This window comes from Silene latifolia, chromosome 2 (genome assembly GCF_048544455.1).
Source record: "Silene latifolia isolate original U9 population chromosome 2, ASM4854445v1, whole genome shotgun sequence".
Classification (NCBI taxonomy): Eukaryota; Viridiplantae; Streptophyta; class Magnoliopsida; order Caryophyllales; family Caryophyllaceae; genus Silene; species Silene latifolia.
In genome coordinates, this window is record NC_133527.1 from 176,341,750 (window position 1) to 176,358,820 (window position 17,071).

General features: G+C 40.7%; 1 non-coding gene across 1 annotated transcript; it reads right to left on the reverse strand.

Annotated features, from left to right (window-relative positions):
• Positions 1–8,194: 8,194 nt before the first annotated feature.
• On the reverse strand, positions 8,195–8,301 carry LOC141644842 (small nucleolar RNA R71). Its single transcript, XR_012544446.1, has one exon. It is a non-coding gene; the product is annotated as a small nucleolar RNA R71 (small nucleolar RNA).
• Positions 8,302–17,071: the final 8,770 nt, after the last annotated feature.

Here is a 17,071-nt window from a genome sequence, read left to right on the forward strand (position 1 = left end):
AGATTATTTATTGATTAATATTGGCAGAAATCTACACGGATTTGTGATGTATCTACACTAATCTTTGATGTATCTAGGAACTATTTTAATGTATCTAACATAGATATACAAAATTAGTTATTAGGTACATTAAAATTGGTTTGAGATACATTTATAAATAAACTAGGTACACTAATTTCGTTTAGCTCCAACAATGGTAATGGTTGGGAGGAGGAAACAAAGGTGACGATGAGGAGATATCTAGTGCTGCGATATGGTCGGACGCAGTTGAGGTGTTGTCATTGTTGGAACTTGTTGGCGGCGACGGCTAATAGGAATAGGGGTATTTCAATGATAAACAGTATAGTTGGGTAGGATAAAAGCCTGATTGGTCTTCGGAGTTAGGGCCGATATCAGGGGCGGTCGGTGGTGGATCTACGGTGTTGCTAGTGGTCGTATACGGCGGCGGCAGCAGGTAGTGTGTGGTGAAGGGGAATATGAGGGGTGGTTATTTTTTTTAAGGAGGAAGGAAATGGGGAGTTTCAATTGACCAGCGCTTTGTTGGTCGCCGGCGCCGACGAGGTGGAGTCGAACCTCCGGTGGTCGCCTGACAGCGTGTCAGGGTGGTGGCCAAGTGGTTGTTTTTAGCAAATGGGAATGGTACTATGGTAGATTGGCAGGGAGTTTGGGAAAGTGAAATAAATTGTAAGAAATTCTTTTAATTGTTTTTGTCAAGGATCTCAGCCGTACATTGTTTTTAAATCTAATGGCCGTGGGACGTTTTCACCGTTCACACCGAATAGTCGTTCTCACGGATCCTAAATCTATATATATATATATATATATATATATATATATATATATATATATATATATATATATATATATATATATATATAGGGCGGGTTCGAGTCTACGATCGCTTTAACGCCTTAACGTTTAACGTACGAACTAGCTTATTTTGTCCTTTTTTTTTTTTTTTTTTTTTTTTTTTCAGATACATATTATTATATTACTAGATACACTCCTTGTTTCGTTACATTTTATAATATAGCTAGATACACTTTCCCACACTAAAATTATAAATGCACTTTTACACTTTTTAACACTAATTTTTTTGGACTAACTCCGAGATACATTTTATACTATTTGCCAGATACACATCGTATCAAACCCAGATACACATGTCAGTAAAGTTAGATACGCATCTTATCATAAATCTATGAGAAACGCATTTCCAGATACACTAGCTAGTACCTGCGGATACGCATGATATTAATACGAGATACGCATGTATCTCGTATCAATACCGTGTGTATCTGGGGCGGTATTTTGTGTATCCACTTCCACCACCGTCACCATAGCCCTCACCACCACCACCACCACCACCACAACTACTGCCACCGCCACAACTGCCCCCACAACCACCGCTGTTGCCGCCACCACCGCCGCCGCCACTACTACGTTAACACTGCCACTCACCACCACCTCGAATACCACCGCTGACCCCACTGACCAAGGCCACACATTTATCCGGCAATTGTACCATGTGTATCCGGTACTAATACCTTGTGTATCCACCAAACCCCCACCATTGACGTCACCACCACCGCCACTCTCATCGGTACCCACACCCTACCACTTTCGTCACATCCACGACCACCACCATTACTCATAGTACACTCAGAAAACGCCGACGACACCACCGGCCATCCAAGTATCCAACATTCCTGCAACGTCACCGACAACTCCATGCAGCAAAAACAGCCTCATGTCGCCCCCTTTCCTTTCCGATGAATCACACGCAACCCGCATTCTAATCTCTACCCCTTTGCTTCATCCACGTGACCACCGCCACATATCACCACACCCACATCTCAACGCATGATCCAACTAGACGGTGGTGCCACCACCACCACCACCAAGCAGCAACACCCAATAATCACCACGAATACCACCACCATACAAACTCACCAAACACACTACTCATCAATATACACCAACTTCACCACAACTCGTCACCAAATACACCTCCAGTCACCACCACCTCCTGCCGCACTCTCTCCCCACACCCTCCGACGCTCTTTCCACCAAAACTCGTCACAAAATGCACAGATCTCAGTTTTAATATTTTTAAAAATGTAATTAAATCATAGATCTACGAAAAAGGAATAAGGATTTCAAAGAATTAAATGCACAAGTGACATTGTTGGATGCTTCCGAGTCAAATTATTTATATTTTAGCCAACAATGGCTCTGATTATGGTGGTGGTGGTACGGCCAGCAGGTGCGGCGTCGAGGTTGGTCGGAGATTGAAGGTTGTAAAACGAGGAGTAGTTTTGGCATTATTAGGGGAGGTAGGGAGGTTGGAGAAAGGACGATGAGGGTTATCGGAGATGGAAACTCAAGGCCGGAGCTCCGGCGATGAGAAAGTGAGAAAAAAGAGGCCGGATTTGAAATCCTTAGTTTATTCGTAGGTGAAAATCGGTGACAAATAGGGTTGAGGTGACTCGTCGGTGATGGTCGGAATCTGAATTACGTCGGCGTGTCGGTCGTACAGCGGCGACGACGACGGCGGTGGCTGATGTATAATGTTAGTGGATGAAATTTAAAAGGTCACAGGGAGTTTGATATTGGGTTTGACTCGTTTGAGTTTTGAGAAAAGCAAATGAGATGTCACGTGGGTAGTTGTGATCTTTAATATGAGAGTTTTTATTCAGTTCGTACGGTTCGCACCGTAATTTGGTTCGTACAGGATCCTGATTCTATATATATATATATATATATATATATATATATATATAGGGGTTCTTCTAAGGTCCTTACATCCATTGAGTCCCTAAGTCCTTATAAGGGCCTTTGGATGGAAGGGATGGAGGGATGAGATTACATCTCATTCAAGGGTCACAAATGAACCTCCCTAATCTCCCTCCCTAATTGTGTATAACTCCACCTAATTGTGTATAACTCTTCCACCATTCTAATCTCCCAACTCACTTCCTCATTATTCATTCATTCACACTTCTCTCATACACTCATTCTCTCTCATCTTTCTCTCATTCTCTCAAAAAAAAAAAAACCAAATCAACAAAAAAAAAACCAACAAAAAAAAAACAAAAAAAAAAAAACAAGAACAACTTCATCGACAAACAGTACAACACCACCATAACAAACCACCCTTCCACCACCATTCACCACCACCATACCGTCCTCCCTCCTTTACTCACATAACCACGCGCCTCGCCTCACCACCACGGCCCTACCGTCAACCCCCCGACACCAACAATCCGACCCGCAACAACCACACACACACCACACACCTACACTAACCACCACCACCGTGGCCGCTAAAGACTACCACCGTGCCGGCCTGGACACGTGGTTTCAAGGGTGGCCACCGTGCCGGCAGCCACCACCCACAACAGAGGCAATAACCGCAACCACAGCCGCGACATCAACAACCATAACCAACCCGACATCCCTCTTTCTCTCCCATTTTCCGCCACCTACAGCCACCCTCACGGCCACCCAGAACCACCACTCGACTCCTCTCACCACCCTCGACCTAGATCTGTCCATACCCAGACCCAAACCAACCCGCAACCCCTTCAAAAACGAAGCCCTAAACCCGCAACCCCTTCTTTCTTTCTTTTTTCGATTTTTTTTTGGTCGTTCCTTTGTTTTTGTTATTTTTTCTTTGTTTTGTATTTTTTTAGTTTAGTTTTTTTTTATTATTATTTGAGATTTGGTATTAATTTTGTGTGGTGTTGTTTTTTTTAGATCTATTGGTTTTTTTGTGTTTTTGTCATATTTACTTTATTTTGTTATTGTTATTTGGTTTTTAATTTTTGTTGGTTATTAATTTTTTGTTGGTTATACACTTAAAACATTAAAGTTATACTATTTATGACTAAAGTTATACACTTAAAACATTAAAGTTATACTTTTTTGTTATTGTTATTTGGTTTTTAATTTTTGTTGGTTATTGTTATTTGGTTTTTAAATTTTTGTTGGTTATTAATTTTTTGTTGGTTATTGATGGTTGTTATTTAATTTTTTTTTTCTGATTTAATATTTGTTGATTAATTATGATTTTTCATATTTATTTGGTTTTTATAAAAGTTATACTATTTACGACTAAAGTTATACACTTCAAACATTAAAGTTATACTATTTACGACTAAAGTTATACACTTACAACATTAAAGTTATACATTTTATGACTAAAATTATACACTTTTTACATTAAAGTTACACTATTAACATCTAAAGTTATACATTGTATAAATTGAAGTTATACAACCATTCAAGTTTGTTTTGTTGGTTTTTTTGTTTGGTTTGGTTTTTTTTTTGTTATTTGTTTTTTTTTTTTAATTATTGGTTAATTTTTTATTATTGTTATTGAAGTTTTTTTATTGTACTTTTTTGACTTATTGGTTTTTTTAATATCATCTTCTTATATGTTGTTTCAAATTTGAATTTATAGTTCTAAAGTTATACAATTTTGAACTAAAGTTATACAATTTTGGACTAAAATTACACAAATTTGGACTGAAGTTATACAAATAAGGACTAAAGTTATACAAATAAGGACTAAAGTTATACAATTTTGGACTAAAGTTATACAAATTTGGACTACAATTATACAAAAAATGATTGAAATTATACAAATAAGGACAAAAGTTATTCAAATAAGGACTAAAGTTATACCAAAATGGACTAAAGTTATACAAAAAAGGACTGAAGTTATACAAAAATAGACCAAAGTTATACAAAAAAAGACTAAAGTTATACAAAGATTGGACTAAAGTCATACAACAATGGACTAAAGTTATACAAAAATGAACCAAAGTTATACAAAATTGAACCAAAGTTATACAAAAATGGACTAAAGTTATACAAAAAATTGGACTAAAGTTATACAAAAATGAACCACAGTTCTACAAAAATGAACCACAGTTATACAAAAATGCACCAGAGTTATACAAAAATGCACCAAAGTTATACAAAAAATGGACTAAAGTTCTACAAAAATGAACCAAAATTATACAAAAATGAACCAAAGTTATACAAAAATGAACCAAAGTTATACAAAAATGGACCAAAGTTATACAAATATGGACTAAACAGTTATACAAAAATGCACCAAAGTTATACAAAAAATGGACTAAAGTTATACAAAAATGAACCAAAGTTATACAAAAATGAACCAAAGTTATACGAAAATGAACCAAAGTTATACAAATATGGACTAAACAGTTTAGTCCATATTTGTATAACTTTGGTCCATTTTTGTATAACTTTGGTTCATTTTCGTATAACTTTGGTTCATTTTTGTATAATTTTGGTTCATTTTTGTATAACTTTAGTCCATTTTTTGTATAACTTTGGTGCATTTTTGTATAATTCTGGTGCATTTTTGTATAACTGTGGTTCATTTTTGTAGAACTGTGGTTCATTTTTGTATAACTTTGGTCCATTTTTTTGTATAACTTTAGTCGTTATTTGTATAACTTTAGCCCATATTTGTATAACTTTAATCCATATTTGTATAACTTTAGTCCATTTTTGTATAACTTTGGTTCATTTTTGTATAACTTTGGTTCATTTTTGTATAACTTTGGTTCATTTTTTTATAACTTTAGTCCAATTTTTTGTATAACTTTAGTCCAATTTTTGTATAACTTTAGTCTTTTTTTTGTATAACTTTGGTCTATTTTTGTATAACTTTGGTTCATTTTTGTATAACTTTACTCCATTTTTGTCTTAGATGAAAAAAAAGTATCTCACAAAAAAAAAAACGAGATTTAAAACATGAAATCTTAAAAAAAAACGTATAACAAGAAGAGATTTAAGAAAATGAATAAAAAATGATAACTTGATGAGTCCCCATTTTGTGTCTATTTCACCTTTCTTTTCTTTGCATATTTCCCGATCACATGCGGGTTTTGACCCTTTTTAGCCCCGTTTTGTAGCTTTAGCCCGTACTATGAAATTTATATGCCTCACTGCAGATTTTTGCATAAGGAAGAGGGCTAAGGGAGCTAGGTGTTGAACTTTCAAGGGAAGCTTAGAAGAGGGGAGTGAAGTGAAGAGAAGAAGAGTGAATCGAAGAGAAGAAGGACTCCACGGTCGGCGTGCATGGCCCGATCCACCGGTGAGAGTCCTACTAGCTTACATTGACTTCGAAGACTGAAGAAGGAGCCCGGACCGGTTAGGCGGCAGCCGGTCACCAGTGAAGACACCGGAGCCGGTCAAATGCCGTGGCGGCACCACCGGCTTGCCATACCCGATGATTTAATTGGAACTCAAAACTTCCAGAGGGTTTTGTGCCGGTCAAATGACCGGCGGCCGGTCCACCGGCTCAGACTCCTTTCTCCGCATTTTGAACTCTTTTGTAATTTTCGACCTAAACAATTGTAAGCTATAAATACCCCCTCCTTAATTCATTTTCGACATAACCCTAGATCTGAGAACTTTCCTTATTAATTGTAATCCTTTCTTAATCAAGCACTAATCTTTCCTTAATCTTTCCTTAATATTTAGTAAAACTAGTAATTGTTAGTTAGAATCAATAGTTTACTCTTGTTCTTTGAAGTTTGTATTGGGAATTTTGAAGGGTTTTCCTTCTCATTAATCAATCAAGCATTCATCTTTCCTTTTGTTGGTATAATTTCTCTCCTTTCTTTTACTTGTTTATCATTTGTTTACATTTTCCTTGTCTTTTGATATTGCTATAACATTCATCATGTCTCCTCCTTGTGTTGTTTGCTTTTCTTCTCTATTTAGCATAATTTCCCTTAACATGAGTGAGTAGATTCCTTCTAGGGTTTAGGGTGATTCTTTATGGAATTTATGGGCATGATTCTTTGAATATTTTGGTCTTTGGTGAAATTGTTTAACTTTCCTATTCATTGCACTCAAGGTGTTTGTTGATTTGCTCAAGTGAAAGCTTTTGCCTTTCTTCCATTATTGCTTAATTCTCCCTTGGAATGAAAGTTTTTGGGGGTCTTGATGTGTGTCTAGGAGGGGTGTGATACCTAATGAAAATTAGTAGCCACCTTTAAGATAGCCAAGACATTGGTTCTTCATCTTAGGTTAATCTCTCACCATTGACCCTTTTTGATCTTTATGTTTGCCCCTAAACCATATTGATGACCCCGAAGGCCCTAGCTTTTAATTAACCGTATTCATTATCATCGACTTGTTTGTCTTTTGCTCTAAGTGATTATAACCCAAATCCTTTCTTTTAATTTTGATTGAACTTGACTCCTAATCGAACTTTGTAGCAACCCCCGTCATCCTTGAGTTCGACCCCGACTAAATACTACGCTTTTTCGGGTTTTACAAATAGTTTTGGTATAGGAAGTAGACGACAAATCTCCTATTATCAAATGGCGCCGTTGCCGGGGATGGCGTTAGGTTATGCTTAGTTTTATTTAGAGTCTTTGCTTTAATCTTGTCTCAATTGTCATTTTTGCTTTAGTAGTTGATTGTTGTTTGTAGAGTCTGTGTGATTTTTGCCTTTCCCTAGTGTGTAAAAACACTAGGAGACTTACGATTTGTCAAGTGTATGCCTAGAAGGAATCACCAAGCTCTCCTATTCAACTCCGACCCCGAAAGGCTTTTTAGAACCTTGAGGACTAGGACTCTTGAAAGAGTGAGGAACAATTCCACCCAAGCAAACATTGATCAACCAAACTCACACATCCCACAAAATTTTGATACAACAACTACGATTCAACCAAATACCACAATTGAGACTTTAGTAGAGAACCCCTTTCATAACTTCCTTAATTACAATAGTCCACCTCAAACACCACCACATCAAGAACCAAACCACCCACCACAAATGGCTCTTAGAGATCACAACCGGCCTAACCATAATGATTCATGTAATCCCATCAATTTTGGCACCTTGGCCCCAAACAACTTTGAAATGCATCCCGCCCAAGTCGGGTTAGTTGAGAAGGACTTGTTTGGAGGTCATCTTGAGGAGGATGCCCATGCTCATCTCCGGAAGTTTAAGAGGAAAGTTTCAATGATGAAGAAGAATGGGGTGTCCGAAGACACCTTGAGAATGATGTTGTTTCCGTTTTCATTGACGGGCAAAGCGGACCGGTGGTTGAACATTCACCCACCGGATACTTTCACTACTTGGGATGACTTAGCCCAAGCATTTATGGCCAAGTACTACCCTTCCTCAAAGACCGCGATGCTCCGCAACGAGATCCATACGTTCCAACAAGAGGATGGGGAGTCCTTAGGTGAGGCTTGGGACCGTTATCAAGATTTGATAGCAAGTTGCCCCCACCATGGAATACCGGAATGGTACATTACTCAAACATTCTTCCAAACTTTACTACCAAGAACTAAGGAGATGGTAAATGCCTCCGCGGGGGGAGGTTTTGACCACTTGAATGATGAAGAGGGCACGGCATTGATCAAGAAAATGGTAGACTCGGAGGCAAACTATGGTTCTAGAGGGAACATGCTACGAAGGAACGGGAAATTTCCTAAGGAAAATGCCTCCAACTCCGAGACAAATGCCAAGCTCGACTTGCTCACAAAGCAATTTGAGAAGTTTTCAAAGAATCAAGTGAACCAAGCCGCGACCTCATATGGGCCGCCCATGGAAGAAGTTGCTCAAGTCGCGAGTTGTGAACTTTGTGGAGGAAGTGGTCATACCTATGACTTGTGTGGCAACAATTACAATGGTGCCTATGAAGAAAATGCTCAAGAGGTGAACGCTTTTCAAAGCTACAACAACAATCCTAGACCACCAAGGCCTCCTTACAACAACCCGAACACCTACAATCCAAATACCAATTTCTACCACCCCGGGTTAAGGAACCACCCCAACTTTAGTTACAAAAGCACCAATGTTCAAAACCCCCAACATCTCCAACCACAAACCCAAACCAATCCACCCGGTTTTGCTCAACCAAGGGGAATTCTCCCAAACCCAAGAAATAATTTTGGAAATCAAAACCAATGGTCAAACAACAATCTACCCCAAAACTATGGCAACCAACAACAAGGGCACCAAGAGTTTAGTGGAAACCAAAGCAACCAAGGGTTTTACCAAGGGAATCAAGTAAATCAAGCAAATCAAGGATTTGGGCAAGGGTATGTTCAAGGGTCTCAAGAACAAGGTCAAGGATCAAACTTCAACAACTATGGTCCGAGAGGTAACTTCCAAGTGGGGCAAAACAACAACCAAGGTCCCAATGCTAGATATGACTATGGGTTCCCTTTACCCATAGCCAACCAACCTCATCAAGAACCCCAAGGTGAGCTCTCTCAAGTGGAGCTTTTGAAGATGATTAAGAACATGCAACTTCAACATAGCCAAGAGATAGCTAATTTTGCAAAAGCTACTCAACAAGAACAAGCAAACTTGAGAGCTACATTTCTTAAGGACATGAGGGAAATGGAATCTAGGATGGCTTCTCATGCTATGGCTAACCCTCAAAGACCACCCGGTGGTTTGTTGGCTCAAGGACAAAGCTCCAAAGATGCCTCAAATAGCCACCATGCTCATGCGGTAGTGCTAAGGAGTGGTTTAGAGCTTGAGGACCCTTACAAAGACCTTGAGTTGGAAGTTGATGAAGATCCCAAGGGGAATGAGGTAGAAATGGATGATGAAGAGGAAAGCTCACCCATTGAGGCTTCGGGTAAAGCTAATAAAGACAAGAAAGGAAAGAAAGCTTGTGAAGATTTGACTAGAAGAGGAATTCAAGTGGACAAGGATGGTGATGGATATGTGGAAGACCTCCCTTATGAGGAGGAAGCTATTGAAGAAATACCTTCGCAACATTCTAAAAAGGTAACAAAAAGTTCGGCTCCTCCAAAGGTATCTTCCAATTCCCAACTTGTTTCTAAAATTCCTTACCCTTCAAGAGCAATAAAGAGTAGGGAAAACCTCAAGTATGCCAAATTTTGTGATATGCTTGAGAAACTTGAGGTTACCCTACCCTTTACGGAGGTGATAATGAACATGCCAACCTACTCCAAATTTTTAAAAGACATTTTGACAAGGAAAAGAGTCTTGGGTGACCAAGAAATAGTGGCTATGGAAGAAGCATGTAGTGCTCATATCCTTAACAAATTGCCCACTAAACTTGGTGACCCGGGAAGCTTTTCCATTCCTTGTGTAGTTGGCGGTGTTCCTATCTCTAGAGCTCTTTGTGACTTGGGAGCAAGTGTTAGTGTTATTCCTTTGAAAGTTGCAAAAAGGATTGGCATTCAAAACTTGGCTCCCACTACCATGACTCTCCAATTGGCGGATAGGTCCGTCAAGCGCCCTATGGGGGTGCTTGAGGACGTGCCCGTCAAGGTTGGAAAGTTTTTGATTCCCACCGATTTTGTTGTCCTTGATATTCCGGAGGATAGCCACACTCCCATCATCCTAGGTAGGCCATTTTTGGCTACCGGAGGAGTACTCATTGATGTGAAGAATGGGCGGCTAACCTTCCAAATTGAGGGCAACAAAATCGAATTTAACTTGCCAAATTTGATGAAAGGTCCAAGTGTAGAAAGATTGAGCACAATCGAGGTAATTGATGAAGTAGTGCACGAAGTAGCCCGTGAAGAGGCGGAGATGGAAGAGGTTTTTCAAATCTCTTTACATGATGAGGCAATGAAAGAGGATCACGAAGTTGATGAGGAACTATTAAAGAAAGTGGAGGGCTTTCTCCCTCCAAAGGTACAACTCAAACCCTTGCCTCCCTCACTCAAATATGCTTTCCTTGATGAGGGAGAGGCCTATCCGGTGATCGTTAATGCTAACCTAAGTGAGTCCCAAGAAAAGAAGCTTTTGGAAATCTTGAAAACTCATAGAGGAGCACTTTGGTATAGCATTAATGACATCAAAGGTTTAAGTCCGAGTTTGTGCATGCATAGAATAGTTTTGGAAGAGGGGAGTCAACCCAAAGTTGACGGTCTTAGGAGGATTAACCCAAAGATGGCCGAGGTGGTGAAAAATGAAGTGTTGAAACTCCTAGAGGCCGGTATTATATACCAAATTACCGATAGCAAATGGGTTAGTCCGGTCCACGTGGTACCCAAAAAGGGGGGGATACAAATGGTTGAACAAGAGGATGGCACCACCCTACCCACTAGACCCGTGACCGGGTGGCGTATGTGTATTGACTACCGCAAGCTCAATGCCGCCACCCTAAAAGACCACTTCCCAATTCCCTTCATTGACCAAATGCTAGAGAGACTCGCGGACCATGCTTACTATTGCTTCTTAGACGGTTATTCCGGGTTTTTCCAAATTCCCATCCACCCGGATGACCAAGAGAAGACGACCTTCACTTGTCCAATAGGAGTTTATGCCTACCGTAGGATGCCATTCGGGCTTTGTAATGCGCCCGGTACCTTTCAAAGGTGCATGATGGCAATCTTTTCGGACTTTCTAGAGAAAAGCATGGAAGTCTTCATGGACGACTTTAGTGTCCATGGAGACTCATTTGATCATGGTCTAGAGAACTTGACTAGTGTGTTGAAGAGATGTGAGGAGCACAACCTCGTCCTCAATTGGGAAAAATGCCATTTTATGGTAGAGGAAGGGGTTGTACTCGGTCACATTGTCTCTAGTAGGGGTATTGAGGTTGATGGTGCCAAAGTTGAGGTCATAGAGAACTTGTCACCCCCTTCCAATGTCAAGGGAGTGAGAAGTTTTCTAGGCCATGCCGGGTTTTATCGGCGTTTTATCAAGGATTTTTCAAAAATAGCAAAGCCCCTAACCTCATTACTCCTTAAGGATTCCCCCTTTGTGTTTGATGATTCTTGTCTTGAAGCTTTTAATAGGTTGAAGAGAGCATTGGTCACGGCACCGATAATCCGGTCTCCGGATTGGAATCTTCCCTTTGAGATAATGTGTGATGCTTCGGACTTCGCGGTTGGTGCGGTACTTGGGCAAGTTGTGGATAAGAAGCATCATGTGATATATTACACAAGCAAGACTCTTGATCAAACTCAATGTGGATATGCTACTACCGAAAAAGAAATGTTGGCAATTGTTCATGCCGTGGAGAAATTTCGGCAATACCTTGTTGGGTCTAAGGTGGTGGTTTACTCTGATCACACCGCCTTGAGACAATTGATGGTGAAGAAAGATGCAAAGCCCCGACTCTTGAGATGGGTCCTTCTCCTTCAAGAATTTGATTTAGAGATTAAGGATAAGGCCGGTTCGGAAAATGTTGTTGCCGACCACTTATCTAGATTGACCGTTGAAGACCATGGGATACAAGACAAGAGTGGACCCATCAATGAGTGGTTGCGGGATGATGGACTCATGGAAGTTACCGCCAAGACCCCTTAGTTTGCGGATCTTGCAAACTACATTGTGAGTGGTTTCCTACCGGATGAAATGGAACCAAGAGAAAGGCGGAAATTGAGAAATGATGCTAGGAGATACTTTTGGAATGATCCCCACTTGTTCCGTAAGTGTGGGGATGGAATGTTCCGGAGATGTGTTTCAAGAGAGGAGGGCTTGGAGATTGTTGACCGAGTTCACAATTCCGCCTATGGAGGACACTTGGCCACCTCGAGAACAATTGCCAAGATCCTCCAAGGTGGGTTTTATTGGCCCTCCATGTTCAAAGACATTCACTACTTGGTTAAATCTTGTGATGCTTGCCAAAGGGTTGGGAACATTGGGAAGAGAAGTGAGATGCCCTTGACTAACATATTGGAGATTGAGCTTTTTGATTGTTGGGGCATAGACTTCATGGGACCCTTTCCCAACTCTTGTGGAAATGAATACATCTTGGTTGCGGTGGACTATGTATCCAAATGGATTGAAGCGGTTGCCTCCCCCACCAATGATAGCAAGGTTGTGATGAAGCTCTTCAAAGGCACGATTTTCCCAAGGTTCGGAACACCAAGAGTAGTCATAAGTGATGGCGGATCTCATTTCCGCAAAAGTACCTTCAAAGCTCTACTTGAATCACATGGAGTGCGGCACAAAACCGCACTTGCCTACCACCCTCAAACTAGTGGGCAAGTGGAGGTTTCTAACCGCCAAATTAAAGCCATTTTGGAGAAAGTCACCAACAAGAGCCGGAAAGATTGGTCCCAAAAGCTCCCGGATGTCTTATGGGCATTGAGAACCGCCTTCAAGACACCCCTTGGCACCACCCCGTATAAGCTTGTGTACGGGAAAGCTTGCCATTTGCCCGTGGAGTTGGAGCACAAAGCTTGGTGGGCCCTTAAAGAGATGAATTTTGACTTTGATGCCGCCGGAGAAGTGCGCTTTCTCCAAATGAATGAGCTTGAGGAATTGAGATTGGAGGCTTATGAGAGCTCCAAAATCTACAAGGATCAAACGAAGAAATGGCATGATGCCAAGATCATGAAGAAAGAGGTAAGTGTTGGAGACCTTGTTCTCCTTTTTAACTCCAAAATCAAGGTGTTTCCGGGCAAGCTCAAATCACGATGGTCCGAACCCTTTAAAGTGATGAAAGTATTTCCTTTTTGTGCTTTCGAACTTTGGAGTGAAGAAGGAGGAACTTTTAGGGTCAATGGTCAAAGAGTTAAGCGATACTATGACGGTGATAACAAGGGTCCTATTGAAGTGCTCTATCTTGGGGAACCCCTCCCCGAGGAGAGGGAAAGTTGAAATTCTTGAAAGCAATTTGGTTTGGTGGAGTTCCTCAAGAACCACCACTTGTACATAGCATGCATTTTTAGTTAGCTTATGAGAAAATCGGAGGGGATTGTACTTGGAAAGATGGAGTTGGTGAGGTTTGGAGAGGGCCTACTCGACTTTTGGGAAAGGTTCAAGCTTGCAAAGTGAGGAACGAGAGAAAAAGGGTTCCCAGCCGGTCCACCGGCCGCCGGTCATATGACCGGCACAGAACCAACTGTAAGTTTTGGGTTGCAATTTTGAGAAGGGACTCCCAGCCGGTCGGCCGGCAGCCGGCTCACCGGCTGAGAGTCGCTTATATACTTAGATTTTTTTCGAAAAAAAAGGAAAAGGACTCCTGGCCGGTCGACCGGCCGCCGGTCATTTGACCGGCGCAAAACCAACTGTAAGTTTTTGGAACCCCAGCCGGTCCACCGGCCGCCGGTCCCCTGACCGGCCCAGATCCCACCCGTGCCCCTTTATACCTTCTCAACCACTCATTTCTTCCTCACTTTACCAAAATCACTCTCTCTCTCTTCAACCTAAAACACACCATCTCCATCTTCACTTCACCTACCTAACCTCAAATCATCACAATCATCATCCAATCCTCCATTTTATGAGGTAAAACTTCCTTTTAACCCTATATTATCACTCCAAACTCCATTTTTCATCTCCAAAACACCAAAAAACTCAGAAAATCGTCACTTCCAAGGCTAGGTTTTGAAAAATCCGAAAATTCAACATCAAATTTTTGGGTAAGTTCTTCACTCTAGCTTCATTTATATAAGGTTTAATTGTTCTTTTTAGCCTTTTTGGTGGAGAAATAGGAGATTTTGTTGTGGGTTAGTAAGGGTAGTTGCATTTTTGGGATTAATGGCTCCAAGCAAGAGAGCTAGGGCGGCGGCTAGTGAACCGGAGATAGCCCGCGACCCAACTTTCCCGGAGGTCCAATTCATTTCCGAGCAACACAAGGTGAGATTTTCTCATTTAAAATCTAGTGAAATTATCCCTACTAGATTTATTTGCCGGAATACCTTGAGAAAGCTAGGTTGGGACACCGAATGCGAAAAGTTGTTTAATGGGGTCGGGATGGGAGCTATGTTCAACCTCCATCGCCAAACCTTTGCTAGGATCACACTTGAGTTTTTATCCTCCCTCGAGGTAGAAAAAAATAAGAATACAAGCAAAATAACCGGTATCTCCTTCCGGTCAATGAACAAAACCATTCAAGTGACCCTTGAGAGAATTGGAAGAATTTTTGGGTTGCCTTGTACGGGGAGCCACCTTCCCCCGTCTAGGTATGATCAACAAGAATTGTGGAAAGCGATTGCCGGTGAGAATGTTAAGGATGAGCCTAAGATGAAGGAGCACCATATTCATAGCCCTATTATCCGGACTTGGCACCGTTCTATGGGTTGGACGATATTTGGGAGGCATGAGCCTCACAATATGCGTTCGGACGAGCTCTTTATACTTGGGAGCTACCTTAGGCAACGCCCAACGGCGTATCAAATTAATATTGCTCATCACTTGATACTTCATTTGCAAAAGCTTGGCAACAACATCCGTACCAATACACCAATCGTGGTAGGGGGTTTGATAACCCAAATTGCTAAAGAGACCGTGGGGTTTGTGGAATCGAGGCATCAACCAATAATTGGGGTCACCATAATGGATAGTAATCATTTGAGCTCCCTTTTCTTTACTAAGTATGACTTCAATGACAAGAAGACTTACCTATTGATTAGGCAAAGCTTGACCTCTATTGCTCTCCCAAATGCCGACTTGGTCGTTCTTGAACCGGACCAAGAAAGATATCTCCTTCCTCTTGCAAACACCACCGACCCTTCCACGCGGGATTGGGCCCGTACCACCCTCTCTTACGGAAGAAATGCACAAGGGCCTACTCAATCTTCTTACAATTATGATGCCCCTCCCGAAACCAGCGCATCTTCCTCCGCGCCTTCCTCCCAATACCAACTGTGGATAGCGGGCCGCCCACGGGGGCGCTTGGTGAGAAACGAAAACAAGCGTTTGCATTTTGTATGGAGTCGCCACCAATTTTTATGGGAAATTGGAACCGTTCGAATACCTCGTGTCATGTCAAGACACAAAGTAGTGACATGAAGACTAAGCAATCGTTACCCTTAGCATTCTATGTCTAGAATGACTCTCGTGGATGCCAATGAACACGGGTGCTCACGGAGATCTGGAGTAAGGGGTGAGGGTACGTATTAGGAAGCTCTTTTGATCGAACACCTAATCCCGCCCGCCTCGATAGCGGCCTCTACTAATGATTAGGGAAGTTATTCGTACTTGATATATCGTCGATTGTATGCATGCAATGCAACATCCATAGATTAATCCTAACATGTGAAGAATTAGACTAGGTCGGTTGAACAATTAATTAATCATACAATTGGGTCGGAGTTGGGATTTAATATTGATTTACATGTGTGAAGACATTCAAGCAATAAAAGAAATACAATAATAAAAATTACATTAATTGAAAATTACATTAATTACAACGGATTAGATGATTTATGTCGAAAATACCCTTAAAACGGATAATTTGAGAAAAAGGAATAAAAGAAATAAAAGAAATAAATAAATAAATTAACGAACAGAAGTCAGGTGATATTACGAATATTAGTTAGTTGATTACGTAGGCTAAATAAACTAGGTCAAGGCAGAAAAGAGTTCAGAGACAGAACTCAACCTGGAACAGGCGCAGCAGAGACTGCGCCCTCTGGAAGAGGCGCGGCGATTCTTTGCGTCATTCAAGGGTGAGTTCTGCTGGAAGCGGAATCGCAAATCGTTAATGTCAATTGATGATTTTAATGGTTAATTGATAATATTACTCGGATGAAAGTGATTTAATGGATTAATTACATATGAATTAGTCATAAAAACAGTAAAACATGGATGAGACGGAAATTAAAAGGGATTAATTACATGAAGGGACGATGTTAATGAATGAATCAATAAACAACTAAACAAACTAATTAAATAATTAGACTAAACATGATGAATTAATGACGAATTAATGATGAATATGGATGCAAAATATACCAAAGGTAAATTCCAGAAACTCAATATGACGAAATCGAATCTCTAAAACTCGGATTGGATATTTAATGACGAAAACCCGCAAATATTGATTACTTGAGATTTAAGTCGGATTTACAACAATTAAAGCATGTGAATTAATGATGATGAATATAATACATGTGAATTATTATGCGAACGAATTATTAAAGACAAACAATCGAAATAAATAAGAAAGACGGAATAACAGAAGACGAAGAAGAAGAAAAGAAGCGAGAAGCTGGCGGCCCTCACGAAGAGGCGCAGAGAGCTGCGCTCCTTCGAAGCGCAGCGATTCTTTGCGTCTTTTCTCGACGCCCGTCTCTCTGGAAATCCGCAAAAACGAGGTTTTTAAAAGATGGTTTT